This window comes from Syngnathus floridae, chromosome 9 (assembly GCF_059516105.1).
Source record: "Syngnathus floridae isolate MCC-2025c chromosome 9, RoL_Sflo_1.0, whole genome shotgun sequence".
In the NCBI taxonomy this organism is placed as follows: Eukaryota; Metazoa; Chordata; class Actinopteri; order Syngnathiformes; family Syngnathidae; genus Syngnathus; species Syngnathus floridae.
This window is the reverse complement of record NC_142421.1, coordinates 12,705,890-12,728,158: the sequence shown is the minus strand read 5'-3', so window position 1 is coordinate 12,728,158 and position 22,269 is coordinate 12,705,890. Positions and strand designations below refer to the sequence as shown.

The window sequence follows — 22,269 nt, the reverse complement described above, 5'->3', positions numbered from 1 at the left end:
AATCACGAAAAAAATCTTATATAAGCCGCACCTGACTATAAGCCGCAGGGTCCAAAATTTTGGAAAAAAGTCGCGGCTTATAGTCCGGCAATTACGGTACTCTTAGAGCTCGTTTCTGCAGACGATATATAGCTTCAAGTTTGGTCTGGTGAGTACTAGCCCAAGCGATACTACAATAGTAAATATATGGATAGATCATTGAACAGTATAGCATAATGGCTACCTCAGAGCTGATTAGATGAAGGGTTTTACATACAATACCAATGCTCTTGGCCATTTTTGTGGAAATAGTCATGATATGACATTTCTAGGACAATGATACATCAATCATAATGCCAAGGAATCGTGTAGAACACACGTTAGTTATAGGGATGTTATCAATATATATTACTGGTGATTTGTTAAATATATGAGATTTGAGACCAAAACATATGAAGTTTTTTTTTTTTTTTTAATATTAAGTGATAATTTGTTGCACCGAAACCAAATAGACAGTTTACCAAGTTCTTCATTTAAGACCCTTATAATGGTGTTGGGATCTTTGTGAGAGTACAGGACACTTGTGTCGTCTGCAAATAAAATTTTGGACAGTTTATCTGAGACATTTGACAGGTCATTAATGTATATCAAAAATAACAAAGGCCCAAGAATTGATCCTTGAGGCACTCCGGATTGCATATAAAGTAAGGCAGAATTGATTCCATTGTAGGATACAAACTGTTGTCTGTCTTATAGATAACTCTTGAACCAGAGAAGCGCATTAGTTTTTACTCAAATATGAGACAGTTTTTTGCAATACAATATGGTGATTGACCGTGTCAAATGCCTTAGATAAGTCCAGAAAAATACATATTGTGTTTTCCTTTCTATTCCTCGCACTATATATTTCATTTACTAAATGTAAGAGGGCCATGTAAGTCGAATGTTTTTTTCCTGAACCCATACTGGTGTGTATATAAAATATTATATTTGTTGAGATGTTCAATTAATCTATGGTAAACAAGGTTTTCAAGAATTTTTGATATAGCAGGAAAAACAGAAATAGGTCTATAATGATTGAAAATGGCTGGGTCATCATCTTTATGAATTGGGATGATTTTGGCTATTTTTAGTTCAGAAGGAACTGTTCCTTGGTCTAATGAAAGGTTGAAAATCTGAGTTAAAGGCTGAACAATATGTTCCTGGATGGTTTTCAATAATTTACTGTCAATATTGTCACAACCTGGAGAAGAATCTTTCAGACTCTCTAGTGTCTTCCGAACCTCATCTTTAGAAACAGCTGAGAAATTCATATGATAGGATAGGAGAATTCATGAATCCGAGGGGATTATGGTCACTATGTGAGATCTTTGAGGCCAGAGTTGGACCAACTTCTGAGAAAAATTTATTGAAATTGTTTGCAATTTCCTGAGGGTAAAAAATGAGCCCTCCTTTAGCCTGGAATTCTTTAAATAGTTTCTTGCATTTTTTGTTTTTGTTGAAGATACAGTTAATTGTTTTCCACAACATAGTCATGTCATTTTTATGTTTAGAAAGCTCTTCTTTGTAGTAATGTTTTTTAGCTCCTCTAATAATATGATTCAATTTGTTTCTATAGTTTCTCAATTGAGCATGATTAAATGGTGTTGGACTAAGAAGATATTTTTTGTACAATCTATGTTTAGTATTTACAGATTTGATGATGGCTGACGTTATCCATGGTTTGAATGGGTTATGATGAGGTTTGGAAGACACCAATCTAAGGGGAAAACACAGGTCATAAGCTTGAGAGATACATTGGGAAAACAGAGTGTAAGATTCTTGTGGGTCTACAGAATGAAGGATATCGGTCCATGGATGGTTGCTGATCACTGACTTAAATTTAGCTGTGTTTGTCACATTAACTGTTCTCTTATATTTAGAAGATTTTGATGTTGGCTCAATGTGTTTCTTGGATATTATTAAGAAAATTGGACAGTGATCAGCAACCTCCATGCACAGAATCCCTGACTTACAGTTTACACCAGGGGTGGGCAATTAATTTTTACATGGGGCCACATGAAAAACCTGAGTTGTGTCAGAGGGCCACACCTACGATAACTTAAACCTGCTCAATTTTCTTCCGTTGTAAAATGCACTAAATTATTTATTTTAAATAGTTGGTACTGGTAATTAGAAGAATACAATTATTCTGTTTATATTTATATTAAGCTATGTGAAATTGTGGTGTAAAGGTGAAATAAAAAAACAATTATTAATCAGTGCAATTTATTCTTAACTTCTTTAACTTTTCCTCAAATGACAAAGCCGCTCCATCTCTGGGTGTGAAGTTTGATAAAAAGTCCTTGTTGGGCTTGCAGTTTTGCTAGCAATGCATCAGCCTCTGATGCGCCCTGTTTATCAGACACATGTATTTTTTCTCATGCTTGGTCGTGTAGTGGCGACTCAAATTATATTCTTTAAACACAGCGATCTGTGTACCACAAATCAGGCACATGGTGCTGGATTCTTTCCACAATTTAGGGAGCGCGTTATCTGCGCCTCACGGCAAAAGCCTTTGCCAATCACCTGTTATCCAATTTACTCACTGCGTGCTCGTTTGATTTCTTCAGATTTGGGAAAATGCAAAGACACTGAAGCAGAAATTAGACTTACACAGATTGGTTGAGTTCAATCACAATTCTTGTTACAAAAAGCTCTGTTTTCAGGAAAGTACAATACAGCGCTGGGCCCTTCAAGAGCGGAAAGTCTCCATTCAGAAAAGGCCAAGTCCAAGGTTGTTAGATCAGTTTTATATTCAGTAGCACATTGTGGGCCGAGATTGATGGGTGATGAGTCTTCGGGGTGGGGCAAGTTCGAAGGAGAGTTTGCTTCCATGGGAGTGGTGCTGGTTATGGGCGATTCGGTGTGTGTGCGGAGGGGGGCTGTTGTCTTCCATCCCGTCTTTCGGCCTTGGCGATCATCTTTGGCCGAGTTCTCGGGTGGGGGCTGTTGTCTTCCCTCCCGTCTTTCGGCCTTGGCGATCATCTTTGGCCGAGTCTTTGGGTGGCTCCTTCTGGCACCTGCTGGTTTTATCTCCACGTGACCTTCCTGTGAACATTCTTCTCCAATCTTGGACATACACTGTCGTACCTCATTCTTTTAATTTTGTCATTTTGTACGAAATCATGTTAGCTTTTGGCTGTGACATCATTAATCTATTGCTGTTCTTTTGATACATCATGTCTTTGCTTATTCTTAGTTTAATCATGCTTCCAACCGTATCTTTTCTTTGTTAGGCAAACTATTTCCCTCTGTGCAGAGCGTTCAGTAGTAATCAAAAACTGGCATCTAGCATTAGTCAAAACATAAGATACAATCAAGTACTGAACGGTCAAGACGACTCTGGCCGTGTCCATGATTCAGAGAAAAAACATCAGGCATGCATTACACAGTTCCTTAAGGGTCTTTAAGCTATTTAGGCAATATATCAAAAGTCATTTGTTATTTCAAAGTGCTCAGAAATATATCAGATCATAAAGTTATAAAAACCTTTCTCATCACCACTTAACAAAAATGTCTAGTTATGTCTTCTTTATTGATTTGGTGTGTAGGTATAATTATATGCTTAAAATGTTTCTTTTATTTATTTAATATGTGAATATACTTGACTTCTTATGTACTTTATTCAATGAGGTTTGAGCATATCTGTTTTTGTAGCTAGGCAGGACTTTTTGTATTTTGACCCCATTTCCTGCAATGGCTTTACCTTTCATTTCTGTAAAGAAATACTTGGCAGTCCATGTCTTGTTGAAAACACAGCGCTCCTTGTCAAATTTTCTTCGCGTTAGCACACATTTTGAGGGCAGCATTACTTCGCGCTGTTCACCTACACACACAGCTCACATGCACGCACGCTACACGGAAGTGCGATGCCTTTCAAAATAAAAGCAAAACAGTTGTATTGTACGCACGACACAATTTTTATTTTATTTTTATTAAATTACGATTGGCCTCATGCGGGCCGGACAGGGACGCACAAAGAGCCGGATGTGGCCCGCGGGCCGTAATTTGCCCAGGTTTGGTTTACACCCAACTCATTCGTAAAAAATATTGTCTATCAGAGTGGCAGACGTCTCTGTCACTCTGGTTGGAACTGATATCATAGAATGAAAAAAATCTGAATACATTGTATCAATAAATTCCTTAGTTCGATTATTCTTCATGTGGTCTATAATGTTGATATTTAAATCACCCATTAAATAACATGTTTTCCTTTCTTTAGAAATAGTGTCAAGAACCTTAGCTAAGTCACTATTAAAATCAGACAGGCTAGAGCTAGGTGGTCTGTAGATACATGCAATAATGGACTGGTCAGTTTCAACAAAGACAGCTTCAGCAGAAGACACAAAATTGTTTTAAATGTCAGATCTCTCTTTAAATACCATGTTAGAGTTAAGATATAAGGAGACGCCTCCCCCCACTTGGTCATTTCTGTATCTATAAATATGGCTATAGTTACTCAATTCATACAATTCAGCAGTGTCATCATTCAACCAAGTTCAGTTAATCCAATTACTTTAAAAGAGAAATCAAGACTAGTCAAACATAGAGCTAAAGTGCCATAATTTGCCTTCAGGCTGCGAACATTAAAGTGAATGATGGAAAAATCACTGTTCATATTTTGGTAGGTGACAGAGGATTTAAATTCATTCTCAGAATAGTAGTCAGATATACCAGTAGAACCTTGTTTAAGATGAGAAAAACAGTTTGTGTCCGGGTCAGTATTATATAAAATGTTCGATTTCATGTTAACCTGTTAGGGAGAAAAATGTTAAAAAATGAAAGTAAAAAAAGAAATCATTGATATTTGGATACATAGATTCAGTCCTGTCATTGCAGGAATGAGGTCAGCTCTCTTTTTCCTTAACAGATCAGAGAAGTCCTCATTGACGTAAATTGAAGTGTTCTTAAGATGGGCTCTCGCTTTGGTCATGATGAGTTTTTCATCTTTGTATCTTAAGAATTTCACAACCATTGGCCTCGGTTTTCCAGTGTTCTGTTTCACAGATCCAGTACGGTGGGCTCTTTCAATTTCAATAGATTTAGAGTCAATTTTCAGTTTGGTGCAGAGGAACTCTCTGACCTTCTGCTCACTGTCTGCCCAGGACTCATAGGAATTGTCCTGTTGTAGACCATCAATAATGACATTGTTTCGTTGATTCTGATTTTCTATATAGTCAATTTTGGAAATTATGTCATTGTTTTCATAGTTCGTAGACTGAGAAGGCAGAGCCTGCAGCTGTGTTTCAAGAGAGCCAACTTTCTTCTCAATCTCTCTCAGGTCATCAATCTGGCCTTGCGAAAACTGAAGACTAGATTTTACCTCCTGAAGCTCTTTCACGAGTCCGTCGATTCTTATAGTTGTGGATTCCATGATCATCTATGTGAAGTTCATGAAGGTTGCTTCTTGTCTGTTGAGCATTTCCACATAGAACTCCTTTTGCTGATCCATCATCGCTTTCAATGCCTCCGCGGTGACAAAATCTCCATCACTACTGATGTTATTTCTGTTGCCCCAGGACATGTTGATCCTCTGGTTCGGGATGAGATGAATTTAGTGCGGTGGGATCCTTGGGTATTCTCAGTCAGACTGCCTTTGTCTCTGGTTCAGGCTGGTTCAGCACAGCAGGTGTGTAGGCCGAGGAAGAGTGAATCCACGAAATATCAGGACTCACAGAAATCATCCGTAAAATCACCTGTTAAAATCCGTAGTATAGAGTTATAGTTAAAAAGAAGGTGGAAGTGCCAGGAGCCAAACTTTTCAGCAGCAGCCAGACAGGAAACAGGAAGTCAGTTTGTTATTTCAAAGTGCACAAAAATACATATCAGATCATGAAGTTAAAAAACCCATGTCATCACCAGATATAAAAATGTCTAATTATGTCTTCTTTATTGGTTTGGTGTGCAGGTATAATTATATGCTTAAATTGTTTCTTTTATTGATTTAATATGTGAATATACTTGTCTGCTTATGTACTTTATTCAGTGAGGTTTGAGCATATCTGTTTTTGTAGCTAGGCAGGACTTTTTGTATTTCGACCCCATTCCTTCACTCTCTCTGTTGACCTCAGTTTAACTGAGGTCACCAAAACCATTGATACCACCAGGGTCCCTCTGCTGACACACCATGTCCCTCTGTGGCGCCGCTTCAAGTCCCTCTGTGGGGCCGCCAATGAGTGAGGAAAATAAGCATAGATCAAATTCATACCCAGACATTTGTCAAAATAGAGAATGGAAAGGCAATTGGCCCAGATGACATTCTAGTGGCATCATGGAACTATCAAGGAGAGATGGCAGGGGAGATTCCTTAAAAAGCGAGAAGATTCCTGAGGAAAGGTGCTGGTTCCTATTTTTTATTTCAGACCACGGCGATGCGCAGGACTGCAGTAGCTACAGAGGTGTTGTTGTGTTGATCAGGCACAGCATGAAGTTATGGGAAAGAATGTTAGAAGTGGTGCTTGGAAATCTCAACTGGCCAAAATAATGGAGAGGGTGGCAGCGATGAAGACGTTGCATTCTAATTTTATAGAAGTGGAGGACATTTGTTGGTTGTTGTGGCAGGACAGAAATATTTGGAAACGATTGCTCTGCTGTTTGCGGCCCCTAACAGGAGCAACCGAAAGAAGAGGAAGAAAGAATGCAAAAGAAAAATACATGAACAAATAACAAAATACATACAGTGGAGCCTCGGTTTTCGAACGTCCCGGTTCTCCAACAAATTGGTATTTGAACAAAACATTTGAGAATTTTTTGCTTTGGATGTTGGACGAAATTTCGGTTGTCGAACCTCGCGAGATGAGCCGAGAGGACCCGCATGCCAACTGACTTCGTTTGTTATTACATGCTCGTTACTCTGAGAATTGCATCAACTCTAATCATGCCTCCAAAAGAAGCAAGTGGGAGCAGTAAAGCCATCCTAAAACACAAAGACGCTCTTTTAAGCAATGCGACCCAGGTTGCAGTCTGTTTGAACTACTCGCCTCCGGACGGTGTTATAGAGCTCTGTACGCCAAAACCAGCAGACACAGAGACAGCTTCTTCCCCCAGGATGTTGCTCTGATGAACTCACACCTCTCTTAGAGTCTCAGAGTCATTGCTGTGCAATAACATCCTGTCTACACTGTTTGTGTGTGTCCTGTCTGCATCCATTGCAACCTGGTCATCCTGGAAGAGGGACCCTCCCATCTGTGGTCTCTTCTCAAGGTTTCTCATTTCCCCTAGGTGGAGTTTTGAGTTTTTCCTTGCCCTCTTGTGAGTTTAAGATCAGGGATGTTTGAGAATATTTGTCATATTTCACATGTCCTGAGTGTTGTTAGTCACCTAAATCTTGAACAGAGGCTGTGATGTACCGAAGTCAAATTCCTTGTTTGGCACGCTCAAACATGGCGAATAAAAACTCTTGAATCTTGAATCTCGACAGTGAGCAACAGTGAGCGCCCAGCGCGCTGCGGTTGCGCGATCGGACCAAATTAAGCTCCCTGCGCACTGAGGTCCACTTAAATTTTGGAAGGTACATAAGGACATATTTTCTAAAATATTTTCTAAATTTCAGCGACAGCTCTGTCACAATAATGCGACCAGCACGGTGCAGTTGCGCGGTGGGCGACGCGCTACGGTTGCGCGTTCGGCGGTGCGCTACAGTTGCACGATTGGACTAAAATGCGCAAATGAAAAAATGCTTAACAAAGGCGTTTTCTTTTTTTTTGCTTGGAATGGATTAAATTTGTTTCCATTATTTGTAATGGGGAAACATGATTGGGAATTCGAACGATTAACTTCTCGAACAGCCTTCTGGAACGGATTGTGGTCGAAAACCGAGGCTCCACTGTACATACATACAAACGTACATATAAGACGGACAGACATCGAACGATCAGCCACTCGGTCACTCAGTCGCTTGGTCTCGGTCATTCTGTCACTCGGTGACTCAATCAATCAATCAATCAATCAATCAATCACAAGTGTTAACTAATTTGTAATAGTATTGCAAGCAGTTTAAACTCTAATGAAATATGTGAATGTCCATATCAGTTTTATCAAATTCTATTCCTACTTTACCTTTGTATAGGGGATAGCCTTCTCAAAGCGTAGTCATCGTAATTTATTCAATCCGTTGTTTTACTAACATTCAATCATTGATCAATCACGTATCTTGAATCATGTTTTTCCTCCTCCGAAGCTACTACGTATGTACTTCAAACCCAAACTTCACCATTTTATATGGAAAACAAATTGTTGTATTTATTTGTATGTATGTTCATTCTTTTCTCTTTGTCTCATGTCCCAATCACGCCACTGTTTAAATGATCAATTATTTTCAACATAATACTCCTGCAGTCTTCTTAAATTTGTTCAATTTATCAATCCCCCCTTGTGTATCCTGCAAATGAGTCAAAGTCAAAAGTCAAAGTTAAAATCTGCTTTATTGTCAATTTCTTCACATGCCAAGACATACAAAGAGATCGAAATTACGCTTTCCACTATCCCACGGTAATAAGACACAATTTACATACAAGTAAATTACACAAAAAGTAAAAACAAGAAGGCAAAAACAATGAATAAATAAGAGCGATGAATAAATAATTCATAAACAAACAAACAAATAACATAATACATAAGAGGAGCAAAAATGGAGCAAGTGTGGATACAGCAGACAGTCAGAATATAACGCAAAAGTACAGGACATTACGCAGGAGGGGGGAGAGAGTTCAGGATCCTGAGTCTGGTGGTGCGGGAGCGCAGGCTCCTGTACTTCTTCCCAGACGGCAGAAGATCAAAAAAGAGTGAGCGGGGTCACTCACATCACACACTAACCCTAACCCAATGTCCTTCAGGGAGGGGAGTGAAGTACCAATAATCTTACCAGCTGTGGTCACTATGCGCTGCAGGGCCTTCATGTTGTATTCAGTGCAGCCACCACCCCACACAGCGAAACAACTGGAGAGGACGCTCTCAATGGTGCCACGGTAGAATGAGGTCATGATGGCCGGAGGAGCACTTGCTCGCCTGAGTTTCCACACGAAGTACAGGCGGCGCTGAGCTTTCTTCGCCGGTGATGCAGTGTTGGTGGTCCAGGGGAGGTCCTCACTGATATGTGTTAGGGTTTTCCAGGTTATCTTTATCATAGGATTATGTTGGAATGCAACAGGTAATAAATACCATACCTTGTCCTCCTTATCACAAGGTCGTAAAACATCCCCTGACATGTTTAGGCTAGAGGACAAGGGGTTTAGCCAGTTTACCCAAACCCCCACTCGGTTTCTCTTAATAAATATCCCCTCGCAGGAACGAGGGTTCAGACTTCATTCTGGAGTGAGTGAACTCTCCACCTGCAGGTGTCTAAAAAGACTTGCTTGTCTCCCGTGCGGTTCTTGCAAAATATTGTTTGAGTGAGCAAATCTCTAACATTTTGGTGCCGAAACCCGGGATCTCTCATACCCATCATCTGGCTGACGGAGGACGACGCGCTGTACACCGTCGACGGGCCAGCGTCCACTAGCCGGACCTGATAAAGAAAGACCTGGGAAGGAAATTCTTCGCTGGGCCAGCATCTTAGGTCTGCCTTCGTCTGACAGAGTTGGATTGACGGGACCCGGCAGTGCAACGAACCAGGGGACAAGTAAGTTAAGGGCCTGAAGTTGTGTTGTGTTGTTAAACGCGTAACACGTAGAGGTGCACGAGAGCCAGCTTGGGTTCAAGTCCCAGTGGAAGAAACAGGCTAAGAAAAGCAGAGCTTCTTTTTCGTTCATCGAAGAAGTGTGTAGACTCTTCTTTGTCTGTTTTTCCGAGCTGAGGGATCTGGCTTGGGTTCAAGTCCCAGTGGAAGAAACGGGCTAAGAAAAACAGAGCTTCTTTTTCTTAATTGAAGAAGGGCGTAGATTTTTTCTTTTGTCCGTTTTTCCAAAGCTGTTTGGGAGGGTTTTACACCCATCCCTGGATAGGCCTGAAAGAAAAAAAAGCGCTGGAGTTTGTGTGATTGAGAGTGTGACTGGTAGGATAAATTGACTAAATAGCAGTTCTAGCGTTGATCCACGGCATTAGTACAGGCTAGTAATTTGTTGAAAGGTCAATTTAAACCTGCATTGAGGATCCTCAAAGAAAAAAAATTTGAAAAAAAAAAAAATTGTAAAACCTTAAACTACTAAAATTAAGATGGGAAATAAGAACGGTAAATCTCTTGCTCTGCTCTTCTTTGAGATGAGAAGTTCATGGCAAGTGGTGAAGTGGAAGAAAATGTATGGAGTACAAGAAAATTTGAAATGTGGAAGAAGTAGTAGAAGTGCTAGAGTGTGGTTGAAATCTTCACAAAGAGATGAGAACAAATTCAAGAGACAAAAGCTAGAAAGATGAAAACTGATGAGGTCATAAGTGTTCGTCAGACCAGGACACAATAAGGCCCCTGTGAGCGGGTGCAAGGCCGCAGCTCAAGCCGCGGCTCAAGCGAGGGGCAAGAGGAGTTTAATAATAATAATAATAATAATAATAATAATAATAATAATAATAATAATAATAAGGTGGCAAATTACAAATGACTAGAGATCAATTTGTGTTACACTAAAGTTAAAATATGCAAATCAAGTGGTAAAGAAATGCAACTTGCTTCTAGAAGATAAATAAATAAAATTAGAATGTGCTGTCCTCGTGTGCATGGGAGGGACCAGCTCATGATCGACCACAGGAAATGGCCAGCCTGTGACGAATCATTGTTGCTGAGACCTACCTTCCGCACACGAGAGCTGTGCATGTGTGTGCGTATGTGTTAAAGTTAAAGTTAAAGTCCCAAATTGATGAAGATTGGCTAAACTTTTAGTATAAAGAAATTTGCTAGACTGTTGTCTATTCAATTTACACCGCAGAACAGAAACAATTTGACGAAAAAAAAATGAGAGGAAAAGAGAGAAGTCTGTTTGCGAGCAGAAACTAATCCACACTAGTGCATGTTAAGTGTCAAGCCCACATGAGAAAACAGAACATGCTTTCAGGAATTGGAAGGAGCTAAATTGTGAATTTAAGATTTTGCAATGCTACATTTAATAGGAATAATTGATTGGTTGTGTTATAAGATTATACAAAATTCTAAATGCAAGCTAAATCTGAGAGATTGAGTTCTTCAAATTTAAAAACAAAGAAAAAATTCAGATTAATTTGCCAGTTGTTTGTTTTAGTTAAGTTTTTTTTGGACTGGTGGATTGTTCTACCAGGAAACATGAGTTGAAAATGATATATGAATGTTGTGTGGTAAGCTTGGATGAATTGGGACCAATGTGATAGTATGACTCCTTTTTGGAGACTGTGTGAGATGCATATGATGAGCATTGATGAATGATTGCCTGAATGAGAGGTTGAATGGTTGAAGTCGTTGGCGACTACTATAGAAAATTAGTAGAGCGACTTTGATGAAAGAGTGATTTTGAGCAGGTTGAATGTTAGAAAGAAACACGTAGCTTTTGGATTGATAATTAACTAGAGAAAAAACTGGAGAACCAGTAACACATGTTGAAGGTGTGAACTGAGAAATTGAGAAGCGTTTTGGAAAGGAAGTCAAACTAAATGATGATGGAATCGTATGTAGTACAGAACGCATTCTCCCAAAAAGTTTGTCAAGGTGTGAGGCATGGGCGTTGCCAACCCTCAAAAGGAGGGAGTGAGTAGGACAGATAGTGGAAGATAGTAAGAATACAACACTTTATGACAATGAATTTTCGAATACATTTGGTGTTATACTGTGGTAAATTTTTTGTTCTGGTGTAGATAGATTAGCAACACGAGAGATTTAGAGGTTCAAAAGAAAGACAGTTAAAAGAAAACATTTTTGATTTGGACAATTGCAGGCTAACAGGAACATGAGAACGATAAGAACTACGAGGTGGGATCCAATTTCATTGGGGAGATTGAGAATTCACAACACCATACTCTAAGTCACATTTTTGAGCAAGCATGACAATAACATGTGAGAGGTCAAGACATACAGATCAGGGCTTGATGTCGAACGCAGACCTCGATGAGTTGATTTTCAATAATGATACTGAAGACAACATACTGTCTGATTAAATTGGAACTATAGATAAAATGTAGCTCAAGAATAGGATGAGTTGCAGGATTCACGATATAAAAACGAGACCGCTGTTATTAGAAGAATTTGAAGTTTGGTAAACAAATGTTACCAGCAAATTGATGGAAGCAGCTACATTTGGAGATAGTCTTACAAGTTTGATGTCCCAGCCTGTCATTCTCAGTGTCAGGGTCCCTGAAACTCAATCCGAGACTTCGCCTGCAGCCGTGAACAACTACAAAATGGTGCCTGGCTCTGAAGCACCTTTGACCTTTGGCGAAGGACAAGAAAAGACTGCTGTTGTGCTTGGAGGGTGACAAGTACACTCCAGAGGACAGACAACATCCTCGGGGACGGAAAAGACAGTGAAAAGCGGAGGAACTCACAATGATGAAAATTGAGTCATTTGAACAATGGACTCATTCAAGAGTGATGGATGGGGTCGCTCAGAAGCAACAACAAAAGAACACCAACTTGAGAGGGTGAAGTGCGGCAAAAAGATATGGACTTGGAGTGTCTGACAACCAAATCGCACTCCTTGGTACGGCGTTACCAAATTTGGTGAAGCTTGGTTCAAAGTGGAAGGGAGGTTCATTGTGCACTGAGTTTGACAGAACTGAGGAGATTTGATAAATAAATAAATAAAAATTTGAAAAATACGTAGGGCTACAGAGAAAAACATTATAATCAGAGATTGAACGGATTTGGATAAAACAAATAGGCTAAAACGGTAGGAAACAAGAGCTAGATCTGATATTTTGGCTCATCAACCTTAAGACGTAGAGGTCGAGTTATATAAATTTTAGAACAGGACATTTGGCAGTCAGGAGGAAGCTAGGTTGCTCAATGTACCTACTCAATACAATAGTAAGGTTTTTTGTACCACAGTGGAGGTTGGATGGTCAGAAAGTTAGGTACGTTCAATTTTTGACATTCACACAATCATGCATAGGAGTCACACGGCGACAGTTAACAAGACAATGACTGCAATAGGGGCCACCTACGACTGCACCGACATGAAAAAGTAGAAGCGAGAGAGCAGAGTATGGGATTATATGCTAAAACGTCTGCTATACAGTTACCGATAGGAGATTCTATCAAAAGAAGCTACATGAGAGATGGATTAGAATCCCTTTGTCTGTGTGTTCTGTTTGTGAGTAATCTCTGTAAAATTGTGACAGTCTTGTTGTCGTTCGTCTGAACTTTGTATGCCGTTTTGTGTATGTGTGCATGCAGATGTGAGTGTGTGTGTGCGTGTGTGTGTGTGTGTGTTCACACCCTGTGTGGGTGCGAGCGTGTGAGGAGAAAGAAGGCATGGGTAAGACAATCTCTTTCAAACCAGGAGGCAATAAATGGGAACGCCCCTGTCATAAATAGTTTTTGGTTAAAGGGAATCATTAGGAGGTGTTCAAACTCTTCCCGCAAACACTCCTATTTACCAGTTAAATGGGCACTACAATTGACTACGAGAGTTGCAAGCAACAGATAAAGAGCAGTCCTTGGCAGATTATATGATCAGGACGCTCAAACTGTGTCAAAGACAAATTTACTACCGCTTGATCTTTCCTCCTCACAGGTCGACAACCCCATCAATCCAGGAGACTGGGTCTACATCGAGGTCATCAAAAGAAGGAACTGGGCCAGCCACGACGGGAGGGACCATTCCAAGTCTTGCTGACTACACATGTTGCATCCAAGGTTGCAGCACCCACAAATGCATTAACGACGACTGCTCTCCAGGAGGAAACTGGATGGGAGCTTTGGACATCACCGCTGTGTGCCAGGATGAGAGAGCCGTTTTCAAGGTGTGAGGGCTCTCCAACCAACATGGCTACAAAATCGAATGGAACATACTTCATTCAGAATGGCTGGTGGCTTTGTGGTCACAAGGTTTATCCGATGCTGCCCGCCAACTGGACAGGAGTGTGTGCACCAGTGTGGGTGACAGACCACACCTACAGGATACGACACCATTTGTTGACAGGAGCACATAACTCTACTGGACGTCGACGCAGGGCAGTTGCAACCTTTGACCCTCATGACCCTGTCTGGGGTGCGAACGTTCCAGATGACCATAAAGTATGGTCCGTCGGAGACAAAGTTGTCCTTGCGCTCTTTCCTCAGATTGGGGTTGGGAAACTATCGCTCTTCATCGAGACACTGAACTATCGTTTTCAATCCTTTGTGAATCTCTCACTGCAAGTCAACGATGGACAAAATAGAGAGATTCAGGCTATTAGACTGATGGTCTTGCAAAACAGGATGGTTCTGGACTTGTTGACGGCAGCGCAAGGTGGTGTGTGCCACATCATTGTTGCACATACATACCAGGAGAAAATGACACCCACATAAACGACGCCATGAATTCGCTGAAGAACTTACAGCAGGCCATGTCTAAAGACAAGGTCCCACATCAGTTTGAATTATTTTCATGGCTATTCTCTGGCAACTGGTGGCAACTGCTGTTGAAATTGCTGTCTCCTGTGCTTGTTGTGCTGGTGGTGTTGTGCTTGTTTACGACCTGCGTTATCCCATGTTTGAAGTCTGCTGTGTCGAAGTTTGTGTCCTCTACTGTAGCCCAGGTTCATATACAACTTCTTAGAGATGACGGATGTGATGACGATAATGAAACATGGATTGCGTAGATGCTGTTCTGTTGAGCATGTTTTACAGAAACTTGATGATTTGACCATCGAAAATGCTTCGCAAGTGATGGATACAATGATGTACTGTTTCTGTGTTTTTCTTTTTATTTTTTTATTATTGATAGCATTCTGGTCGCCTGTGGCAACGGGGCCGTGTAAGAATTTTCCTGCTAATAACATCTGGCCAGCAGGTTTTTCGCTTACACAATAAGTTTGATTTGGGGTATTGAGGTAATGCCTCATCTTCACTGGAAAGTGTTGCTATCATTGTTTGTTGTTTTTATTTTTACCATTCTGCTTTCTTCATTACACGTATATATGTTTTTTTACTTCTCTTTGTTGTTTGGGGTAGCATAATCATATGATAAATCAGGAGGGAGATGTTAGGGTTTTCCAGGTTATCTTCATCATAGGATTATGTTGGAATGCAACAGGTAATAAATACCATACCTTGTCCTCCTTATCACAAGGTCGTAAAACATCCCCTGACATGTTTAGGCTAGAGGACAAGGGCTTTAGCCAGTTTACCCAAACCCCCACTCTGTTTCTCTTAATAAATATCCCCTCGCAGGAACGAGGGTTCAGACTTCATTCTGGAGTGAGTGAACTCTCCACCTGCAGGTGTCTAAAAAGACTTGCTTGTCTCCCGTATGGTTCTTGCAAAATATTGTTTGAGTGAGCAAATCTCTAACAATGTGCACCACCAGGAATCTAGTACTGCTCACTCTCTCCACCACAGCACCGTCGATGGTCAGTGGCAGGTGTTGGGTGCGACCCTTCCGGAAGTCAACAACAATCTCCTTGGTCTTGTTGTGTCATTCAAACTTTAACCTTCAAAACCCGCTTTAAATTATCCACCTGTTCCCAATTTTGTTTTCTAGTCTGTATGTTATTGCTCCAATTTTTTACATTTAATACTCTCCCACCCATTTGATTTTATCTTGTGAAGGTCTATAATTTATTATAAACTATTTTAAAACTCTCCCCCCTTGTTACCACGCTTTGACTCCATTTCACGATGTTGTCTCCCATTCACTTCATTTTTGCTGAGCTGCTTCTTCTCCTCCGTCTAGCATGTTGAAGACTTAAAAACCATCAAATCTGAAAAGACTTAAAATCTCACAATTCCCCTCTTTGTTTTTTGTTTTTTTCCCTCCCTCTTTTGACACATTCTAAAAAATGTGTCACTATGGATAAAAAGTAAAAATAACAATGTCCATGGTAACATACCAATTGCCAGCTGGACTTCGGTGTACCTCCAGATGCCATCCTGGCCAGGAATCACCAATTCTCAGTCCCTGAAACTCGACTGGCAGCCTCTCACATTGCTGTATGAACAAAAGCCATCACCCTCTTGTAGCTGTGCATGCAGCTCTCCTCACAATAAACATCCATAATACCAAAAAGTAAAAGTAAAATTCACAATGATACGCAAAAGATAATCCACAAACGGACACGTTAAACGTATCAAATTGAAAACTGGAGCCTGCCGAGCCTGTCCTGAAAACGACCACGTTTACAAACTCATTATGAAAAGTAAGGGGTTAGTTGTCAATACATTTTCACAGACATAACACAAAATTCTCCAAGACTGGAGTTGACAACCTTTAAAGTAAATACAAGTTCCACAAATAAAGCACAATCTGCACCCTGGGTTGCGGTTAGAGGGTGCAATACAATCAGGTAAAACATCAAAACAGAGCAGGTCGTCACAAATTCCGTCACATGCATTTCGTCACACTCAGGTAAGTCCAGAGTTGTTGTCATACACTGTCTTGGCTCAGAGTCTTGATGGTCAATGCTGGTATAGTCACGTCTGGTCACAATCTTGAAATGGGCCTACTCCATTGAAGTCTATTGTTATCAATGGTGCCCCAGAGTAATCCTGAACCCAGATTTAGTGTAAAATTAGCCCTGATCATTCTTGCTTTTTCAAATCTGTATTATCTATATATTTTTCCGGTGAGAGGAATTTTATCCTCTGCTGTGATCACATCACCCCAACTTTGAATCACTTTAACCATTCACATACACAAACGCCACACCACAAGCACAGACTTGATATTCATGCACCATTACAGATAAACTGTCATCCCACAACACACAAAAACATAAAATATTAAATTATTAAAGGAACCTTTCCTACTCAAAAAAGTTCTCTTCAATTAAAATTTCTCTTTTTTATTTTAAAATGGTTGAGGCGGCCGACCGAAGCTGTGGCCGTGAGGTCGTTGGTGCCTGTCGTGGCGGCAATCCCTGGTGGACACCGGCGGTAAGGGATGCCGTCAAGCTGAAGAAGGAGTCCGATCGGGCCGTTTTGGCCTGCGGGACTCCGGAGGCAGCTGACAGGTACTGGATGGCCAAGCGGAACGCGGTTTCGGCGGTTGCTGAGGTAAATACCCGGGCGTGGGAGGAGTTTGGTGAGGCCATGGAAAATGACTTCCGGACGGCTTCGAGGAAATTCTGGTCCACCATCCAGCGTCTCAGGAAGGGGAAGCAGTGCAACGTCAACACTGTTTACAGTGGGGATGGCGTGCTGCTGACCTCAACGTCGTGAGTCAGTGGGGAGAATACTTCGAAGACCTCCTCAATTCCACCTACACGCCTTCCATTGAGGAAGCAGGGCTTGGAGACACTGAGGCAGATTCTCCAATCTCTGGGGTCGAAGTCACTGAGGTAGTTAAAAAACTCTTCGGTGGCAAGGCCCCGGGGGTGGATGAGATCCGCCCGGAGTTCTTAAAGGCTCTGCATGTTGTGGGGCTGTCCTGGTTGACATTTCTCTACAGCGCGTGGACATTGGGGACGGTACCTCTGGATTGGCAGACTGGGGTGGTGGTCCCCCTCTTTAAGAAGGGGGACCGGAGGGTGTGTTCCAACTCCAAAAGAATCACACTCCTCAGCCTCCCTGGTAAGGTCTATTCAGGGGTGCTGGAGAGGAGGGTCCGTCGGGAGGTCGAACCTCGGATTCAGGAGGAGCAGTGGCTTTCGTCCTGGCCGTGGAACAGTGGACCAGCTCTACACCCTCGGCAGGATTCTCGAGGGGGCATGGGAGTTCGCTCAACCAGTCTACGTGTGTTTTGTGGACTTGGAGAAGGCTTTAACCGTGTCCCTCGGGAGGTTCTGTGGAGAGTGCTTCGGGAGTACGGGGTACCGAGCCAACCAGGGATGAGGCTGTTGGAAATGATATACTTTTTATCATTGGATTCTATGTAACTACTTTTTTGTGCAAGATTCTCCGCAGTATGTGACCATCTGGCCTCGTGGAAATGTCTTGGGGGCATATGGCCGGCTAATGACTTGAGTCATTAGCCGCGCTATACAATAAGCCCCACAGTTAGCTAGACATGTACAGATCATGAGATTGTCATGGGATGGCTGAAGCAGACAAAGGTCTTATTTAAGATGAAGTCATGAGTACGGCACAGCGATGTATTCCCAAGCGATGTATTCCCTACGTCTTTGTTAAGCTAATGGTCATGAGACGTCCATACTGCCCCGTCCATAAGAGTATCCCCTTTGTTCTGTGGGAATGGGATATAACTATGGAATGTCCTTCCTGTTTGGAAACCTATTCGATCATGTACACTTGCCCCTTTGTTTCTCTCTCAATAAAGGCACGGCTAAACTCAGAGCAAAGTGCGAATCACAGCCACACTTGCTGCGTGTGTCTGGGGTCCGCCCTTCTGCGCAGGAGAAAACGCTAAGCCAAGAAAGACCTACCGTCTCCGAGATTGATTTCAGATAAATGTTGTCAACCCAACAACGGCAAATGAAAAAAAAATACTGAAAAGTAGCCGGGGTCTGGGGGCCACTTGCCGCAGGGGCCCAGGGGCCGCAGGCTCCCCCAATGGGGGCCGCAGTGGGCCGGGGGCAACAGGCCCCCATTGGGGGCTGCAGGGGCCACAGGCCCCTAATGGGGACCACAGGGCCTACAATATTCCTGCTTGGTGGGCTCCCAAGGTGAATATAATACAGTCAAGCCTCGGTTTTTGACCACAATCCGTTCCAGAAGGCGGTTCGAGAAGCGAGTCGGTGGAATTCCGAATCTATTTTCCCATAACAAATAATGGAATTTTTTTAATACGTTCCAAGACTTTGAGCATTTTTTCATTTGCACATTTTAGTCCGATTGCGCAACTGCAGCGCACCGCCGAACGCGCAACCGTAGCGCGTCGCCGACCACGCAACTGCACTGCGCTGGTCTCATTATTGTGACAGATCCGTCGCTGAAATTTAGAAAATATTTTTAAACTCCTGATGTCCATTCATCCATCCATTTTCTGTACCGCTTAGTCCCCACGGGGGTTGCGGGTGTGCTGGAGCCTATCCCAGCCGTCATCGGGTGCTTTCCAAAATTCAAGTGGATCTAAGTGCGCAGGGAGCTTAATTTTGTCCGATCGTGCAACTGCAGCGCACCGCCGAACGCGCAAACATAGCGCGTCGCCGACCGTGCAACTGCACCGCGCTGACCGCATTATTGTGACAGCCCCGTCGCTGAAATTTAGAAAATATTTTTAAAGTCCTGATGTACTTTCCAAAATTGAAGTGGACCTCACTGCGCAGGTAGCTTAATTTAGTCCGATCTTGCAACCGCAGCGCGCCGGGTGCTCACTGTCGCATAGCTTTAAGAGCGTCTTTGTGTTCCGAGTTGTAAGATGACGCTGCTCTCGAGCCATGCCCATCTGAATCAGTTCCTGATCCCGCTCGACTTGTCTATTTCCCTGGCACGATCCTCGTCTTTTTTCTCTAAAACTTTCGCCATGCTGGCTAAAACTTTTGCTAATTAGGCAAATGAGTAGGCAAATGATGTGACGAAAGTAGCGCCAAAATGCTGCTGAAAATAAGGCGGCGGTTGTCGCAATACTGCTGCCAGCCGCTCCCCCCAATATAAAAACAATTTCCTCAACGGATCTACTCGATTCACGAAAATTAGACTCCCGACGGAAAAAAACACGGAAATCCGCGGATGATTCTCATCCCTGCATCATGGACGACACCTCTCACCCCCTCCATGACTTTGTGCGGTCCCCGGGCAGCTCCTTTAGCAGCAAACTATTACACCCACGGTGTAGGAAGAAAAGATTCCGCAGGTCCTTCTTTCCCACTGCTGTCAGACTCTACAATCACCATTTAAAACCCAGAAGTTGCACTGTACCACAGTAGCTATATAGCACCTATTTTGTCGTTATTCTTTGCATTCCAAATTTTTGACGACACTTTTACTACACAGCAAAATTATAATTAATCAATTACTTTGCTGTGCTATTTCCGCAGAATCCGTCTGCTACAGTCATTTTCCCGCCAAAAGGGTAAGGCTGCCCCCTACTGGCGATCTTTCGCCGTTACATCACCATTGAGCCCACACACAATTCGGGTGCCAATGTGAGTAAATTATCCTCTCACTAAAGCAAACTCCTTTGTCTCGTGAGTCTGTGAGCATTTCGACGTCTAATAGACGTCTATTAGAAGTCTATATGCTAACCAGACGTCTCGGCTAAAACACGTCTAAAAGTGTAACAAATATAGACGCCTATGGCATAGACGTCTTTTAGACGTCTTTTATGTGAAAGTTTTTTCAGACGGTTATTGAGTAGATGTTCGAATGATGGCTAATAGCTGTCATGGCTGACACGCCTCTACAACATTGCGTGGACATCGGGGCCAGTGCCTCTGGATTGGCAGACTGGGGTGGTGGTTCCCCTCTTTAAGAAGGGGGACTGGAGGGTGTGTTCCAATTACAGGGGAATCACACTCCTCAGCCTCCCCGGTAAGGTCTATTCAGGGGTGCTGGAGAGGAGGGTCCGTCGGGAGGTCGAACCTCGGATTCAGGAGGAGCAGTGTGGCTTTCGTCCTGGCCGTGGAACAGTGGACCAGCTCTACACCCTCGGCAGGATTCTCGAGGGGGCATGGGAGTTCGCTCAACCAGTCTACGTGTGTTTTGTGGACTTGGAGAAGGCTTTAACCGTGTCCCTCGGGAGGTTCTGTGGAGGGTGCTTCGGGAGTACGGGGTGCCGAGCCAATTGATAGGGGCGGTTCGGTCCCTGTATCACCGATGCCAGAGTCTGGTCCGCATTTCCGGCAGTAAGTCGGATTCGTTCCCAGTGAGGGTTGGACTCCGCCAAGCCTGCCCTTTGTCACCGATTCTGTTCATAATTTTTATGGACAGAATTTCTAGGCGCAGCCGAGGCGTTGAGGGGGTCCGGTTTGGGGACCTCAGCATCGCGTCTCTGCTTTTTGCAGATGATGTGGTGCTGTTGGCTTCTTCAGGCCGTGATCTCCAGCTCTCGCTGGAACGGTTCGCAGCCGAGTGTGAAGCGGTCGGGATGAGGGTCAGCACCTCCAAATCCGTGTCCATGGTCCTCGATCGGAAAAGGGTGGAATGCCCTCTCCGGATCAGGGATGAGATCCTGCCCCAAGTGGAGGAGTTCAAGTATTTTGGAGTCTTGTTCACGAGTGAGGGGAGGATGGAGCGCGAGATCGACAGGCGGATCGGTGCAGCGTCGGCAGTAATGCGGACCCTATACCGGTCCGTTGTGGTGAAGAGCGCGCTGAGCCAAAAGGCAAAGCTCTCGATTTACCGGTCGATCTACCCTCCTACCCTCACCTATGGTCACGAGTTATGGGCCGTGACCGAAAGAACGAGATCCCGGATACAAGCGGCCGAAATGAGTTTTCTCTGCAGGATGTCCAGGCTCTCCCTTAGAGATAGGGTGAGAAGCTCGGTCATCCGGGAGAGACTCGGAGTAGAGTCGCTACTCCTCCACGTTGAGAGGAGCCAGATGAGGTGGCTCGGGCATCTTATCAGGATGCCTCCTGGACACCTCCCTGGGGAGGTGTTCCGGGCATGTCCCACCGGTAGGAGACCCCGGGGACGACCCAGGACGCGCTGGAGAGACTATGTCTCTCAGCTGGCCTGGGAACGCCTTGGGATCCCCCGGGATGAGCTGGATGAAGTGGCTGGGGAGAGGGAAGTCTGGGAGTCCCTCCGAAAGCTGCTGCCCCCGCGACCCGACCCCGGATAAGCGGAAGAAGATGGATGGATGATGGATGGATGGATGGATGGATGGATAGATGGATGGATGGATGGATGGCTGATTGAAATGTAACTTTGAAGAGTTATTGTCATAAAAAGGGAAGTGAAGAAAAGAGGAAGTGAGGGGGCTTTCCAGGGTGTTAGCTGTACATTTGGTGGAAGATAATGCGTGGGACAGATGAAGGGCGGAAACAGCTGCCGTAAAGCAACAGGTGTATAAGCGTGGGAACCTGGGCAATCTTACCCTATGGGGGGCATAGGTGCCAGACGAAAGGGGGGGGGAGAGAACTCTATAAAAAGACCGGCAGGGGCAGCTACGGGACTATCTCCCCCAAAGAGCGCTCATACGTGAAGAAGCCCGAACGAGTTTCAAGATTTCTTCCAAGTCCCTGGGATCTTTGTGTGAGACACAAGATCGTTTGCTTGGATTAACTTGGATTTACTCAAAAGAATTGGACTAGACAACATTGTATGAGGAACTAGGTGAGGGGAACGACTTTTCTGTATTTAGGCGAGGG

At 43.2% G+C, this 22,269-nt stretch overlaps 1 long non-coding RNA gene across 2 annotated transcripts in view; it reads right to left on the bottom strand.

The window, feature by feature from the left end:
- Positions 1-2,755: 2,755 nt before the first annotated feature.
- LOC148393588 (uncharacterized) overlaps positions 2,756-22,269 on the bottom strand; it is a 31,982-nt gene continuing 12,468 nt past the window's right edge. Inside the window, exons 3-4 of one of the 2 annotated variants that reach the window (XR_015860489.1) lie at positions 15,949-16,046; positions 2,756-5,717 (exon numbers count right to left, since the gene is read on the bottom strand). This is a non-coding gene — a long non-coding RNA (uncharacterized LOC148393588). The remainder of the gene's footprint in view (positions 5,718-15,948; positions 16,047-22,269) is intronic. The other variant, XR_015860488.1, reaches the window with a different exon arrangement.